General features: G+C 40.7%; 1 long non-coding RNA gene across 1 annotated transcript; it reads right to left on the reverse strand.

Moving 5' to 3' along the window:
* Positions 1 to 699: 699 nt before the first annotated feature.
* Positions 700 to 5,366, reverse strand: LOC110503047. The gene is made up of 3 exons (XR_002470420.2): positions 5,088 to 5,366; positions 4,830 to 4,917; positions 700 to 1,253 (listed from the first exon to the last, which is right to left on the reverse strand). It is a non-coding gene; the product is annotated as an uncharacterized LOC110503047 (long non-coding RNA).
* Positions 5,367 to 17,916: the final 12,550 nt, after the last annotated feature.

The following is a 17,916-nucleotide window of genomic DNA, read 5'->3' on the forward strand; positions in this document are numbered from 1 at the left end:
TTAAGTTATTGTAACTAGTAATACAGTTTTCATACCTACATTTAAAGGTTACATAACAGAATTGTCTAAGCAAGGGTAACGTGACATGTTATGTGCTCTGAGCATGAAAAAGGCCACGCAACTAGATGACTGGAAATAAGTTGAAACAACCTTAAAGCTAGTTATCTGAACTAAAGCCATTTACTTTAATTTATAAAATAGTTAACCATTTGCCATTATAACTTACTATTCTGAGTTTAAACTTTTTCCAATTTTGTTATGTCAACTTTTAATAAAGTTATCATAACTAGTAACAGTTAAGATAACTCGATTTAAAGTTGACATAAAATTGTCTGCATGTGACATGTTAAGTGCAAAATAATCCTATTGTGTATTTCAGAACATGTATTACACTATGTATTAACAAACAAATACATTTGCAACAATGTATTGTTCCCTAGAACGCATTTGGATTGTCATGAGAAAAAAAAATCTAACAATGCATGTTTTTAGGTGCATGTCTTTGGGTGCATTTAAATAGGAATCCAAATTCTGCTGTCACTAATTGGTCTTAACCAATATCAGCTAAGATTTTTTTTTATAAAGATAAATGTTTTGTCAAACTTTTTTTTTCCACTGTCCAAGAAACCCATACACTTGTAAATGGAACCATTGAAACATGGTTATGGCACGGTAAATAAAAATTAAAACACTGAGAAATGACAACCTTCAGAACAGTTTATATGACAAGTTGGTGTTGAGTGTGAAAAATTCTAACATGCTGTAAACATTTTCAGAATGCACTTTTTGACCTTCAGTTTGTAGACTGAAGGTCACACATAAAAATAGGGTAACTTAAGTCTTCCCAAAACTGAGATTTCTAAGATTTAGGCAAATAACAGCATCATTGTCCGAGGAATGAACTCAACTACTGCGAGTAAAACAAAAACACACAAATTAGTTGTCTTAACGAAGAAGACGGTTCAGCCTATGGACCTTTGCTGTAGTTTTCTGCACCAATCTTCAAGAATATTTTCTGAACTACCTCAAAAGTAGACCTCAAACATTTTTGAGTAATCCATATTCAGACATTAAAGAAGTCCAATCAAAGTGGCAAAGGCATTTGGGACATTGTGAAGCTCATGTACGATGATCACCTGCTCTTCCATCACAAGGGCAATATCCACATTGTAAGCTGGCATTGGGTCACCTGCTTCAGCTCCATCCACAACAACTTTCACTCCGCGGGTGCCTTCCTCTGAATCAGTTGTCTTCTGAAAAACAGAACAAAAATAGGCAAAGATTAGAGGCATTGCCCTACAAAACATCCTCAAAAACAATTTTTCTGTGACACTGTCTGCAAATGTACTGTTGCATATTGATGCAGGCAAGTGGGGTGGCAGGTAGCCTAGTGAGCAAGAGCGTTGCGTCAGGAAACAAGCATGGTCCTTAAGCATATCAGTCAACCATGATTGCTCCCAGGTCTAGATAGAATGCGTTCTTAGTTGAGGTATAACATGGTCTGTACTTTTCCTATTTGCAAAAAACAATTGATTGTCCGCTATAACGCCACAAAGGCCCATGGTCATCCAACACTGAAAATGAGGGGGGAAACAATGTAAATCCTCATCTATCATTCTGTGCTGTTTTGGCAATCAGCCCTTTCTACAACATTCATTATACACTGCTCAAAAAAATAAAAGGGAACACTAAAATAACACATCCTAGATCTGAATTAATGAAATATTCTTAACTTTTTTCTTTACATAGTTGAATGTGCTGACAATAAAATCACAAATTATCAATGGAAATCAAATTTATCAACCCATGGAGGTCTGGATTTGGAGTCACACTCAAAATGAAAGTGGAAAACCACACTACAGGCTGATCCAACTTTGATGTAATGCCCTTAAAACAAGTCAAAATTAGGCTCAGTAGTGTGCGTGTGGCCTCCACGTGCCTGTATGACCTCCCTACAACACCTGGGCATGCTCCTGATGAGGTGGCGGATGGTCTCCTGAGGGATCTCCTCCCAGACCTGGACTAAAGCATCCGCCAACTCCTGGACAGTTTGTGGTGCAACGTGGTGTTGGTGGATAGAGCGAGACACGATGTCCCAGATGTGCTCAATTGGATTCATGTCTGGGGAACGGGCGGGCCAGTCCATAGCATCAATGCCTTCCTCTTGCAGGAACTGCTGACACACTCCAGCCACATGAGGTGGCATTGTCTTGCATTAGGAGGAACCCAGGGCCAACCGCACCAGCATATGGTCTCACAAGGGGTCTGAGGATCTCATCTCGGTACCTAATGGCAGTCAGGCTACCTCTGGCGAGCACATGGAGGGCTGTGCGGCCCCCCAAAGAAATGCCAACCCACAAAATGACTGACCCACCGCCAAACCGGTCATGCTGGAGGATGTTGCAGGCAGCAGAACGTTCTCCACAGCGTCTCCAGACTGTCACATGTGCTCAGTGTGAACCTGCTTTCATCTGTGAAGAGCACAGGGCGCCAGTGGCGAATTTGCCAATCTTGGTGTTCTCTGGCAAATGCCAAATGTCCTGCACGGTGTTGGGCTGTAAGCACAACCCCCACCTGTGGACGTCAGGCCCTCATACCACCCTCATGGAGAGTTTGACCGTTTGAGCAGACACATGCACATTTGTGGCCTGCTGGAGGTCATTTTGCAGGGCTCTGGCAGTGCTCCTCCTTGCACAAAGGCGGAGGTAGCGGTCCTGCTGCTGGGTTGTTGTCCTCCACGTCTCCTGATGTACTGGCCTGTCTCCTGGTAGCGCCTCCATGCTCTGGACACTACGCTGACAGACACAGCAAACCTTCTTGCCACAGCTCGCATTGATGTGCCATCCTGGATGAGCTGCACTACCTTGTGGGTTGTAGACTCCGTCTCATGCTACCACTAGAGTGAAAGCACCGCCAGCATTCAAAAGTGACCAAAACATCAGCCAGGAAGCATAGGAACTGAGAAGGGGTCTGTGGTCACCACCTGCAGAACCACTCCTTTATTGTCTTGCTAATTGCCTATAATTTCCACCTGTTGTCTATTCCATTTGCACAACAGCATGTGAAATTTATTGTCAATCAGTGTTGCTTCCTAAGTGGACAGTTTGATTTCACAGAAGTGTGATTGACTTGACGCTACATTGTGTTGTTTAAGTGTTCCCTTTATTTTATTTTTGAGCAATGTATTAAAGAGGTGCACTGGGCCTCCCGGGTGGCGCAGTGGTTAAGGGCGCTGTACTGCAGCGCCAGCTGTACCATCAGAGTCCCTGGGTTCGCGCCCAGGCTCTGTCGTAACTGGCCGCGACCGGGAGGTCCGTGGGGCGACGCACAATTGGCCTAGCGTCGTCCGGGTCAGGGAGGGATTGGTAGGGATCTCCTTGTCTCATCGCGCACCAGCGACTCCTGCGGGCCGGGCGCAGTGCGCGCTAGCCAAGGTTGCCGGGTGCAAGGTGTAGCCTCCGACACCTTGGTGCGGCTGGCTTCCGGGTTGGATGCGCGCTGTGTTAAGAAGCAGTACGGCTGGTTGGGTTGTGTATCGTAGGACGCATGACATTCAACCTTTGTCTCTCCCGAGCCCGTACGGGAGTTGTAGCAATGAGACAAGACTACAACTATTGGACAACTACTACAACTATTGGATACCACGAAAAAGGGGTAAAATAAAAAATAAAAATAAATTAGAATTCCACCATCTACTTTCTTTTTAAAAGACCAGCATACAAAAGCTATAACTATATTTCTAGATATGAATTGATTATTGTAGATTATTGTTACACAAAAGCACAGCCTAAAATGCAAAGTCTATATTGAAGACGGAACTGCGCGAGCCCACTGACGAACAATGTTGAATCAAAACTGATTGCAATTCCTTAAGTTCCTCGGTGTACACATCACGTACAAACTGAAATGCTCCACCCACACAGATAGTGTGGTGAAGAAGGCGCAACAGCCTCAGGAGGCTGAAGAAATTTGGCACGTCACCAAGAACACTCACACTTTTACAGATGCACAAAATCGAGAGCATCCTTTCGGGCTGTATCACCAACTGGTACGGCAACTGCGCCGCCCACAACCGTAAGGCTCTCTAGAGGGTAGTGAGGTCTGCACAACGCATCACCGGGTGCAAACTACCTGCCCTCCAGGACACCTACACCCCCCGATGTCACAGGAAGGCCAAAAAGATCAAGGACAACAACCACCTGAGCCACTGCCTGTTCACCCCGCTATCATCCAGAAGGCGAGGTCAGTAGAGGTGCATCAAAGCTAGGACTGAGAGACTGAAAAACAGCTTCTATCTCAAGGCCATCAGACTGTTAAACAGCCATCACTAACATTGAGTGGCTTCTGCCAACATAGACTCAATCTCTAGCCACTTTTATAATTAACATTTGGATGTAATAAATGTATCACTAGTCACTTAAACAATGCCACTTTATACATTACTCATCTCATATGTATATACCATACTTTATACCATCTACTGCATCTTGCCTATGCCGTTCAGCCATCTCTCATCCATATATTTATATGTACATATTCTTAATCATTCCTTTACACTTGTGTAGTTGTTGTGAAATTGTTAGATATTACTGCACGGTCGGAACTAGAAGCACAAGCATTTCGCTACACTCAAATTAACATCTGCTAACCATGTGTATGTGACCAATACAATTAGATTTGGTTCACATTTGATTTGGCCTGTGTGTTATAATCACTTCAGATGGTGACAGACATTCAACTTGACTCCATTGAACATTACAGTGCATCGCGATTCATAGGAAATTTCACTCCTGGGAGAAAGCATAAGGTTATCTTGTAGGGTTGTATACCTCAAGTCTTCAAAAAATTGGTAGGGTCTTCTCGCAGGAAGTATGGCAAGCCTCGGAGCACAGCGTTTCTCTTCCTTTGATTGGAACTCTAACAACAAAAGCACAATTGACTGTTTTACAACATTGTTAATGTGGTTGTCAATGATAAGGTCTCATCCCCAATATTGACATGTGCTTAAAAAAGTAGCAATTATCAATACACCAAAACCTAAGTAACAACTGTACAGAATACTTTAATGTCAACATAATCAAACCTACGTCTTTGTCAAGACTGTCCAGGCCTTCATAAAATGTCTTCTTGAGGTCCACAGACACCAGTCAGTCCCATGAACTCCAGGGCAACCTGTTTGAAGAGCATAACATACCAGGGAAGGAATTTTAGGGACAATGCCTTAAGGGGGTGCCTGATCTGCCAGTGCAACAAAACAATCAGCCAGGGCACTAAGGCCCTGGAAATATATATCTTGATTTTGCAGTTTAAGCATGTGATTAAAATATACATAGCTAGGAAACACGAAAACTAGCTAAGTCTTAGTTGTGATATTTAAAATGTATCTATGACAGGCTGTGACTGCCTCTGCGCTCATTGTTAAATATAGTTAAGGGATTCAGAGTCAAGCTATGAAGCTAAATGACAGAAATACTTTGAAAACAATGGTTTATATCCATAACTGACTTCAGAAAATGTGAGTGAAACACTTACACTGTATAGAGCCCTGCATTTGTGCGACCTATAAAACTGTCAGAGTTAGGATTTTTACACCCAGCCTAAGAGCACTACAGATAAAAGGAATACATTTTTGAAAAGCATATTACATAACTTATGTAGTTCCTTGTGTCCTCTAATCACCTTCATCTAAAAATGCACAAAGGTCTGAAGGGAGAAAAGCTCTTGAGATATGAGAAACTGTGTATATTATTAACCCTTTCATGCGTGAGTTCCAAATATCTCCAACGGTCACCCCAGCGTGAGTTTTTTTTATGCACGTGATGTTAGAATGTTCTCTCCATTCCAGAATGTGATTGATACATAACAGTACATTTTATCCGCGCTGCCCTCAAACTAAAGCACGCAGCCTGTTTATATTAATAGGTTGTTCAAACTTCAATTTCAAATGATTTCTAACAAGTTTTTATTTTCTAAAAACAGCTTGAATTTCGGTGTGTTCCGCCTCATTCATTCACATAAAAATAGTCATTTTTACTTTCGCGGACAATTACATTTTTGGGATATTTCTGACACGGACAAAATTCCCCAAGCACTTCCCAATTGTTTGTGCAGACATTTGCTCATCTCCCGTCAGAACAGGATCTGCTCACGTGTTCACATTTTCCATTTCTATTGTAGCGTACTGTATGTATGGAGCATAATATATTTGTGTATATTCTTTATCACCGTGGACACGTGAGGTAACGTTACTCATTGTATTACCTTTATGGTGTGATAGTCAATCATGCTTACGTAGCTACATTATTCTATTAGCTCTGTAAAACAATGCTAGTTGCGTCAGAACTATTAGCTTGTGTTGTATTTTGAAACTACCCTGGCTTTATGACTCCCAAGTGGCGCAGCAGTCGACACTGCATCTCAGTGCTAGAGGCGTCACTACAGACACCCTGGTTCAAATCCAGGCTGTATCACAACTGGCTGTGATTGGGAGTCCCATAGTGCAGCGCACAATTGGCCCAGCGTTGTCTGAGTTTGGCCGGTGTAGGCCATCATTGTAAATAATTTGTTCTTAAATTACTTGCCTAGTTAAATAAAATAAAAATATATGACCATGGTTTATTTGGTCTATTCAGCATAGCTCTGTTCTGCCCTGCCCCCTTGTGGAGCTCAAAAGTTAGTTTCTTACTGTTAATTTGTCAATGCAATAAACTATTTTTTATAGCAGTGTTTATTATGTTACTTTGTAGTATTGTTTTGCTATATTGTTTTCTAATTAGTAATTCCTCTTTATTCTGTACTTTCAGAAATCACAAACATTATTTGCCAATAGCATAACTGGAGCTGGACATCTTTGGAGCTGAAGAATGAGGACAGCTTTTGTATGCTAACGTACACTCCTTAACAGTTTTACTGGATGAAAACACAGCAAGAAAACATATGCCAATATGTAATAGTCATCTATTTTATTGCAGTATTGGTAGTTGGTTCAACAACTTGTTTTACTAGAGGACAAAAAACTGAATATGCATAACCCATATTTAATATCCATGCAGTGACTGAACAACCACTGCATTTCCACCCCCATCTCTAAAGGCATAGTATCATAGCAGGTCACCTGTCAAGTCACCTGTCAGGTCAGTCAGTCACTTATTGCTGCAGATGTGCTCAATAATGCTTGAGCATGTGATATTCCTCAGAGCATGGTGAAATACATAGAGGTGTATCACAAGCTAAACATGTATTTTGTCATCTTCCTCTGCTTACTTCTCCTGGCGCCAGACAGGCAGACTTTGCAATGCCTCCGTGTGCGACTACCTTGAGAAGCAGTTTGAGGGACTTTGCAGGGAAAATGCTGTGCAGTGAGGCGTAGGGGATTGTCTGCAGCAGGACGGCCCCCAGTGGATGGGCGCCGAGGGGTGTGGTGCTCCTCTAGCAGCTCTCTCATGAGGTTCTCTCTGTATTTTTGGTAGCTAATTACTTGACCTATGAGGGAGTGGGGAGGATGAGGAAACTTAAGAGGATGATGAGGCACTGGGTAGGTGGGTGAGATATTGTCACTATAATTGCATAATGGATTTTTGTATGTGAACTGTACATCCAATTACAAAAATACCTTGTTCAGTAATCATCTCACCTGTTAGTTGGCGGTGAACTATGCTGCCGTTGAGGACAGCAGTGTCGATCAGATGGAAAAAGATCTTCTTAGTCGTTTCCCGAGTGCATTCCACAAAGCTGTTTATCATGTCCGTCTTATGCAGGACATGGACGTCTCGTTTGTCATGCCACTTTACTGCCAGCTGTTGACTGTTCTCCTGGAACTCCACCTCCCCTCTCTGCATCCCCTTCCTGTTCGACCTGACTGTGCCACAGGCCCTGTGCTGTTGGAGAGCAGATGCTGGAAGAGTGTGGGACTGCTGTACCAATTGTCCACGTACAAAGTGTGTCCCTTGCCGAGATGAGGAGCCATCACCACAGACCCTGACACCCCAAGCCCCTCATAATGTTTGATGTCAGTGGTGGACCCTGTGTAAACTATAATATCCTGGACAAATCCTGTCTTCACGTCGCACATGACAAAGAACTTGACCCCAAACCTGTGCCTTTTGGAGGGAATATATTGACGGAACGCCAGCCTACCTTTCCATAACATCAGGGACTCATAAATGCATAGGTCCTTGTATGGCACAAAGACCCGACCAAATGCTGATAAGAACATTTCTTATTTTGTATAACGGGTCACTTAGGATGGCAGTAGCATTGTCGACGAAATGCAGGCATCGCAGCAGAACTAGGAAGCGGTCTTGGGAAAAGAAGGGAGTTGCAAACATAGGATCTGTGCTCCAGTATTCTCTTAGGGAGTTCTTCTTTACTATTCCCATGAGAAGGACTGTCACCAAGAAGGTATACATTTCACTAATTGTGGTTGTCACCCATTTAGCGAGTTTCCCCCTCACTCCTGGCTCTCTCTTCTCCTGTAGCTCCAAGACATAGTGATTGGTCTCCTCTACTATGTTTCCCACCAGCTCCTCTGTCAGAAACAACTTGAAGCACTGCCTCAGTTGAAAATGGCAAGGGGCGTTGCACTCCAGACTGGGACTTGTCAAAGCAAACAGCAGGGCCAGGAGGGGTGAAATGACTGGTGGCCTTCCAGCTACCACAGAACTCCTGTACTTCATCCACTGTCGGTCTGCCTCCATCACCACCAGCATCTTCAAAGGGACCTGGTACTTCGTCAGTGGACAAGGGAAATTCAGATTCAGGGTTCTCAATGGCTACAAGTTTGGGGGTAGAAAATATGACCGCTTGTGTTGGGTCAATCTTTCCTCAGCGCTAGGACAAATATAGCCTACATTTTTCCAGTTAGGATGATTGTGTTATGCTATATATACACACACACTTCTGTGAATATCTGAACATTACATACAAAAATAAACTGCTGACATTCTGGACATAACTTTGTAAGGACTGTGTTTGTGTAAATAGTTTCTGAAAAAAGTGTGGCCAGCTCAAACGCTGATTGTTGCGTCATTTGAAACTGCAGTTCTAAACGAGCATTCTAAATGAGTGTTCTAATCACACAGGTGTGATCGTATGCTTCAGGGAACACTGTAGAACGATCACACCCGTGTGATGGTACGTGTGAAAGGGTTCATTTCAACAACCACAGAAAATCTTATTGGACCTTTCGCAGATTTTACATAAGCACTTACTTTTCTGTCTGTGAACAGCGCTGGCCATCTAGATTTGATGTCAATCACAAGGGGCTCATCTTCCACAATCTCCTTTCTTCTTAAAGTTAATGAGAAAGTAGTCATCATTGATGCAGCAACAGTTACTCAGTCAGGACTTATTTTCTGAATCTCTTCTTGCATATAATCCTTATTGTTGAAATGACTTCTCAAATGAGAAAAGTACTGCTTAACATTACAGGGCTCAGAAAAATTACAGAGGTCACATTTTATACAAGCAGTAACTGTTTCTTCAGTGTTGAGTCAAATGCTTCTTGAGTGCCATTTCTGTTTTAAAGGTGCACTGACAGTCTTGATGGATACATGGCAATGTATCCATCAATGTATCTTGCATCATGTCCATGCTTCAATTTGTAATGTCTAATAAGGATGCGTTGATTTGATGTGTCAAATCTGCAGTACTTACAGTTCCACTTCATCCATTGAAGAATAATGCTTTTGGATTTCCAATCATCTAAAAAAAGAATGTTTACATAAACCCTTAAATATAAATATAAATATATATATATATATATATATATATATATATATATATATATATATATATATATATATATATATATTCACTTTAGTTCATGTTAATTAGCAAATTCTGAAATTGGTTAAAAATTCAAGATATAAGTGCTGTCTAGGTAAATCTATTAACTACCAAATTCATTATTATAACATGGTTTAACATAACATCTCAATACACCCAAACTAACAAAATATGCCAACATTAATACTTGCAAGATTAGGCTAATTAATTTAAATCACTGGAATATTCTTAGGTTTTAAATAATATATTTTTGGAAAAAAATGGAGGGTTTAAAACCCAATACTAACTAGAAGCATGGCTAGCAAACATCTTTCCTTTGTACTATTATGCAGGTTATCAAACTATTTCCAAGCTAGCCAACAAGCAACTCTTATCAGCACATGTGCAATTCTGACCATGTGCTATCTTAATAAACGCACTTTAACTAACCAGCACATGTGCAAATTCGGCCACGTGTCTTAACCGTCCTAACTAACACTATGCTAGCTAACACCATGCTAGATAGTGCGATGCTAGCTAACAGCATCCTAGCTAAATGCCACAACATACCCTGGAGAATTTACTTAGCTAAACATGCCTATATCTGATGTTTGGCTAGCAAGTCACTGAATACAACCACAAATAGTAAAATAAACTGATACAAGCATAGCTACAGTTGCCTTTTGTTGCTAGCTACTGTTATACAGGTTATCAAACAAAGTTAGTCAGCATGTCTGCAATTTGGAGCCATGTGTGCTGCTAGCTAGAGCGGTACTATTGAAAAGCATGATAACAGCAAGCTTAGCTACAATTATACAGTACACATAGCAGAATTGCACAAGTAATCCCATTCAAATTGATATAGTAAAATAATATTTGCTAAACGTAGCCAAATATGTTTGTTCTTGCTTAATTTAACCAAATGACCATTTTAACATGGAGTGTGTGCGGTGCTAACCAGCTAGCATGTAACATAGTGGCTAATGTCCTTGCTATTCTTGTGCTGAAAAGTAGGTAAATAATATGCTAGTGGTTGTATTTTTTTTAAGGAGATACTCACATTTTGCCAAGCTACTCACTCCAGCTTGGAAAGCTGTTGAATGAAGTAGAGTTTCAGAAGCACAGTCTTGATCAAGCCACTTCCTGAAATGATGCCACCGCCTATAAATTAACACTTGTGTTCTAAAATAAATTGTGCTAGTACAACAAGGCTTAGGTAAATCAAAAATATGTTTGATTCTAAACATTGTACACTTTTGTTTAATAATTAATTGATTACTAGAATTACAAGGAGTGCTTGTAAGTGCTAAACCAAATTAAGTTTGATTTATGTCCCCTATCAATGTGCAAACAAGGAGCAAACTCTCCACAAACATCGGGATAGGTGATCTGATGCATTCCGAGTGTTTTTTGTAGTTAATCTCTTTTATAACCAATTGTAACGTTACACATATTACTTTCACTACATTGGCCTCACCAAACACGAATTGTTAGATGGTTAGCCATGAAAGCTTAGGCCCAATATTAGGATCACTAATACATGTGCATGTGTAACCGAGTTAAAAGCTTCAATCAGGTGATGTCACTCGCTCTGAGACCTAAAGTAGTTGTTCCCCTTGCTCTGCTATGTGGCCCCATATTCATTAACATTTGCTCCACTGGTGTCAGAAATGAGAACATGAGATATTGCACGTGACCTTTGCCCTCACAGACAAAACCTGAATTTATTGGCTGCAAGGAATATGGGGGAAGTCACTGCAGAAAAGTTGCACCAATCAAATTCCATTTAAAACAAACAAATCAACAAAATTACAATTGTGACAATTGTTGGTATATTTGGATTCTTACTTATGGAAAAATGAGCTGTATTGTGGCCTTACATGGCTCCCTTTAACTGGGATATAAAAATAAGCTAACACGCATAGAATATGCATTTTTCATCTATCACAATGTGGAAAGGGAAAAACACTCACAAATTCAAAAATAAAATAATGGTTTCCACTATTAAACAATAGGTACACTATTAGGCCAATAATTAAGAAGTTCAAACCCAGACTCAAACTCACAATAGTACATGTGCACCGGAGGCAGTTGCACTGATTTGATATCTTGGTTCTGACTTAAAAGTTAAATGAACATATAGGTCTTAGCCGATTTAACTTAATTTTGTAAGTTAAGTTAATGTACAGATTTGTAGTTATCCTGACTTGACATTTAAAGTCAAGACAACTGTTGTATTCATTTAGTTCATTTGACTTATTGGATCTAATTTGGAAGTTGAGGGAACACATCATTTATAGCTGATTTTTTTTGTCAACACAACTGGGATCTTGTTTTAGTTTATTTGACTTATTAGTTCTGATTTGAAAGTTGACTGAGCAAATTGTTCTTTGCTAACTGAACTTGATTTTTTATGTTTGCAGCTTTTATTGAGTTGAAGTCAACTTAACTTAACATTATTTGTCAAATTAACACATTTTGCACATTTAGTTGACTTGAATAGATGGATGTTGGAGTATTTACATGCCAGTGACTTCAGATCCTTCTGTTTCTTGTGGTAATGGGGTCTTTGCCATGGCAGTGGTACCCCAGAAGTTGCTGCTCCATTCTCATTTCACTACTTTGCTGCTATCATTGCAATGCCTCGATGATCTTCCAAATGGTGGGATGGGTAGCGCCAAGATTCGCAGAAAAAAGTCGATGCCATCCCTCTACCCCTGTTGTCGGTCTTCGACAAGTCTTGCAGGACAGCATCGTGGCAGTTCCATTCTGAACATAAAAAAAGAGATAGAAGCAGATTAGCAACCATGTTATTGGCATTGAGCATGCTGTCATCAACAATAAGAATACAAATAATAAATCCATGATTATGTTAAACAACACAATGGCCTACCTATGGAAAACATTGGCTTTCTCCAAGGCGTCCGACCTTTTCTGCAACTCATGTTGCCTGAAAGTGTCAGGAGCTCCTCCAGTTGATGTTCCGGGCGCTGAGGGTTATGCGACGTTGGCATTCGAAAGCATCATATTCGGGGCACTTCCTGAAGGTCTTATTTGCGGTCGGTCGTTCCGGTCTGTAGATGTAGCATTCATGCGCCTGGATTTTTTTTCTAAGAATAATTAATGCTGAGGGTAGCAGTACAATATTTTTTTAAGCAGAATATTTGGATTATAAATCTATGAACGACTTGCAATTCGATTGCTGGACTGTTGAAGCCATCCATCCAGCCATTTGTTCAGAGCCGGCAGTTCAGACGATAGTTTTAAAGGTAATCAAATGGATTGTTCATTCGCAGGATATATTTGCATTCATTCTCTTAAATCTCATAAAATAGCCTATACTCTTCTTGTGCAATGTATAGCCTAATGTACTGTTTGTCTGTATAGACTGCCTGTCTTGGTGATAATCTTAAATTAATAAAATTGTATTCTTTAGTTTGCTTGCATGCTATTATTTTACATTTAAGTATGACCTCCTAAAACTAGAACCATCTTTTAGGCGTCTTGGGAATGTACAATTTAAATATTCTGATAACATTTTACTTGTCGAAATCGTGTGACATTAAACACTTTTTGTTCCTTGTATTAGTGACAATGTTCGCCTATCAATATAATAAGCATTTATCTGTGAAAGTAGACATAAAACTTGAACCCTGTTTCAACAATCATCAGCTGATTCCGAAATAATTTTCAGGATAACAGTAAAGTGAACAGCTGTTGTGATAACATGCAAGGTTTTTCTAGAACGCTTTGATATCTCATATGTTACAAAAAGGATAGTCCAACAAACTATACAGGTTAACATTTACGCCTATACAGGTTCAAAAGCTAAAAAACATTATTTCCATGTAATTCATTTTATTCAATCTGTGTCCTCGCCAACCATGCATGGTACGGCAGCACTTTGCAAAATTCCAATGTTATAGTCTTGTGAATCTCTCATGCATATTTTTTTTTAATTGAAAATGATTTTGAGGAGGTGGAAATGATTTGAATGTGGGTGTCCAGGCAGGGAAGCATTTTACAACATTCAAATGTTATAGTCTTGTGAATCTCTCATGCCGACAACTGGGATCTATGGGAGAGATGGACAGATAATGATTTCAAAATTAAATGGACTACATTCTCATTCATATTATCAAGACAGGAGGTGAGTATCAACATAGTTTTAAAATATGTCCTTGCCTTAGTTGAACCTCGAATAGATCTTTAATATGATACCTTATACAGTCAACTCAAAATATGGTATACTGATCTTTTGAAATAGCCAACATTTTTTGTATCATATTGAGACTAAATTAAATGACAGGCCAAATGGATTTTGTGATGTTGTTCTATTTTACATTGACTTACTAGACTGTTACAATGTAGGGGAAAATTTGCTATACATTTTATATAAACATTGGATTTCTGTGGTCCAAATGTCATAATCATTTTAAGACTTTTTCTTTTGGTATGCCTACCAATGTGTCTCTCCTCACTTTTAATATTGTTTTATTTAACCTTTATTTAACTAGGCAAATCAGTTAAGAACTAATTCTTGTTTACAATGATGGCCTACTCCGGCCAAACCTGGACAGCGCTGGGCCAATTGTGCACCGCCCTATGTGACTCCCAATCACAGCCAGATGTGATACAGCCTGGATTCAGACCAGGGACTGAAGTGACACCTCTTGCACTGAGATGCAGTGCCTTAGACCGCTGCGCCACTAGGGAGCCCACTTGGAAAACCTGCTCATTGATGTCAATACCCAAGCCGATAATTGTGATGGGTTGAATTGGAATTATGTGAATAATGCTAAGGATGATGAGGGTGAGAGCCCAATATAGCCTAACCCTTTAATCATAGGCTACTGTGTCTCTAAAATCACAATGTTTCATTTCTATAGTCATGTTACAAAGTATTTTTTTATTGAAACTTCCAAATGTTGGCCTTTTAGGCCTACCACATGAAACAATTACAGCATTCATTGCATGTACTATTTTCATAACTGACTCAAAATTTGCTATGCTACAGCCTATATATAATATTCTCCCTATATGAACCCATTTATTTTAGGCCATATAAAGAACAGCTCTGCATGATTTGATTAAAAGCAGCAAAAATACACATAGTTTCATATTCTTTAATAAAAGACACAGAAACAGGCAATAGGCTATAGAGCTGTCTTCACAGTTTCCTCGCCAAAGGAAACTCGACAAACACCATATATACAAAAGTATGTGTACGCCCCTTCAAATGAGGGGATTCGGCTACATTCTAAAAAGTAAAGGTTCCTGGAGTATCCTTCAGGAGTTCTTCAAATTGAAACTGTGGGGGAAGCCCTATAAGTTCTTTGAAGAACCCCTTTAAAGGGGTTATTTGAATAACCTTTTGGGGTTCATTTTTTAACTACCCCCCCTCCCCTATTATTATTTATTATTAATAATAATATGCATTACAATAACAACAATAACACTATATTTTAGTTGTCAGTGTTTATTATGATTTTAGTGACAAAGCAGAATAAAAAAATCTAAATATGAGGTAAACTCCCAGCAGAGCTCCAAGTCAAATGGATATATCCTCTGGTCTGGTGATGTTAATGTGTAAACGTTCTCCATCTCCTTAGCCAGAATGATTTTGCAGTGCATGATGATCAAACACGTTCCCTGTTGTATTCGTCAGAGGTGTAGGAAGGCTGAAGTCTGTGAATCCAAAAAATAGTAAAATAATAATTATACAGATGGTTAACAAAACATGCACACAACAGTATTCATACCTTGGTTTTTGTGGTAAATCTGAATTTAAAAAACGTTTTTTATAATGGTTTTCATTCACATACCTTGTCCATAATGTATAGGTCTATGGGATATTCGTTGAAGAGGTAAGGGAGGAGGATGGTAAATGTGATCTGCATAATAACATACCAATACCAATTGACATACCTTTGTATGCCTCCTCCTCTGTGTACCTGCAGACACAGACACAAAAGTGAGCAGTTCAGTCATCTGCACCCAATACAGCTAGCCTTCAACACATTCTTATAGCCTGTGAAGTGGTAGGCCACACAAGCTCACAGAACGGGACCACCAAGTGCTGAAGCGCCTAGTACCGTAAAAAATTGTCTGGGTTGCAACACTCACTACCGAGTTACAAACTGCCTCTGGAAGCAACATCAGCACGAGAACTATTCATTAATGAAATGGGTTTCCATGGCAGAGCACAAGCCTAAGATCACCATACGCAATGCCAAGCGTCAGTTGGAGTGATGTAAAACTCGCCGACATTGGCCTATGGAGCAGTGGAAATGCGTTCTTTGGAGTGATGCACCACGCTTCAACATCTGGCATTCCGACAAACAAATCTGTGTTTAGTGGTTGCCAGGAGAACTCTACCTGCCCCAATGCATACTGGCAACTGTAAAGTTTGGTGGAGGAGGAATAATGGTCTGGGGCTGGTTTTCATGGTTCGGGCTAGGCCCTTTAGTTCCAGTGAAGGGAAATCTTAACGCTACAGCAGACAATGACATTCTAGACGATTCTGTGCTTCCAACTTTGTGGCAACAGTTTGGGGAAGGCCCTTTCCTGTTTCAGCATGACAATCCCATCGTGCACAAAGCGAGGTCCATACAGAAATGGTTTGTTAGGGCTCCCGGGTGGCGCAGTGGTCTAAGGCACTGCTTCGCAGTGCTAGCTGTGCCACCAGAGATCCTGGTTTTGCGCCCAGGCTCTGTCGCAGCCGTCCGCGACCGGGAGGCCCATGGGGAGGCGCACAATTGGCCCAGCGTTGTCCGAGTTAGGGAGGGTTTGGTCGGCAGGGATATCCTTGTCTCATTGCGCACTAGCGACTCCTGTGGCGGGCCGGGCGCAGTGCACGCTGACCAGGTTGCCAGGTGTACGGTGTTTCCGCCGACACATTGGTGCGGCTGGCTTCCGGGTTGGATGTGCATTGTGTCAAGAAGCGGCTTGGTTGGGTTGTGTTTTGGAGGACGCATGGCTCTTGACCTTCGCCTCTCCTGAGTCCGTATGGGAGTTGCAGCGATGAGACAAGACAGTAACTACTACCAATTGTATGCCACGAAATTGGGGAGAAAAAGGGGTAAAAAATAAATAATTATGGTTTGTTGAGATAGGTGTGGAAGAACTTGACTGGCCTGCAAAGAGCCCTGACCTCAACCCCATCGAACACCTTTGGGATGATTTGGGAACGCCGACTGCGAGCTAGGCCTAATCACCCAATATCAGCGCCGGCCTCACTAATGCTCTATGGCTGAATAGAAGCAAGTCCCCACAGCAATGTTCCAACATCTGGTGGAAAGCCTTCCCAGAAGAGTGGAGCAGAAAAAGGGAGGACCAACTTCATATTAATGCCCATGATTTTGGAATGAGATGTTCGATGAGCAGGTGTCCACAAAAAATGTTGGTCATGTAGTGTATCTCAATGACATTATGTGCACGAGAAGGTCTGTAGTACCTTCCACAAAAAGTTGTGCTCTACAAAAAGCCAGGTAAGCGTCTCACACACACTCTCTCTGTCTCTCAAGTTTGGCAGGTATCTGATACTGTGAAGATTAGCCTCTCTCCCCCAAACGTTTACTAACAATTCAGCATTGTAGTCTTATTTACTATAATGTTACAGTCCTTGCGGCCTATAGGATCATAACACATGATGATGCTGCAACATGTTATGACTGATCAAGTTTTTGGTGTGTTGTTTGATTATTGACTTCTACTGGACAAGGGGACTATCTCATTCTCTCTCTCTCTCTTTCTCTACCATGGCAGGTACATGTAATGTTTGGTTAAAGCCCCATCTCTAGTTAATCTCTGCTGATTATATTGCAAGTGTTTCACTCTTAGCATATTTGATTTTACTCGTATTCTAAGCAATTTAAAAGCTGATGAAGTGCTCTCTCGCTCATGTCTTTTTGTTCAAGGCCTTTACTTGAGGCCAACTTTACCATATTACCCCGGAGGCATACTTACACACCCAGTCTCATTACTTTACTGAATGATATCTCTCAAATTTAAACAATGCGAAATTCAAATATAAAATCATTTGTTTAGCTTCTTTCCATTTTGTGGCTTCATGAAATTTAAACATGACGGGAATTCAGCGATTACATTTGTTTACTTCATCTTTGTGGCTCCCTGATGAAACAGCAATAC

Source organism: Oncorhynchus mykiss, chromosome 23 (assembly GCF_013265735.2).
Source record: "Oncorhynchus mykiss isolate Arlee chromosome 23, USDA_OmykA_1.1, whole genome shotgun sequence".
Lineage (NCBI taxonomy): Eukaryota > Metazoa > Chordata > Actinopteri > Salmoniformes > Salmonidae > Oncorhynchus > Oncorhynchus mykiss.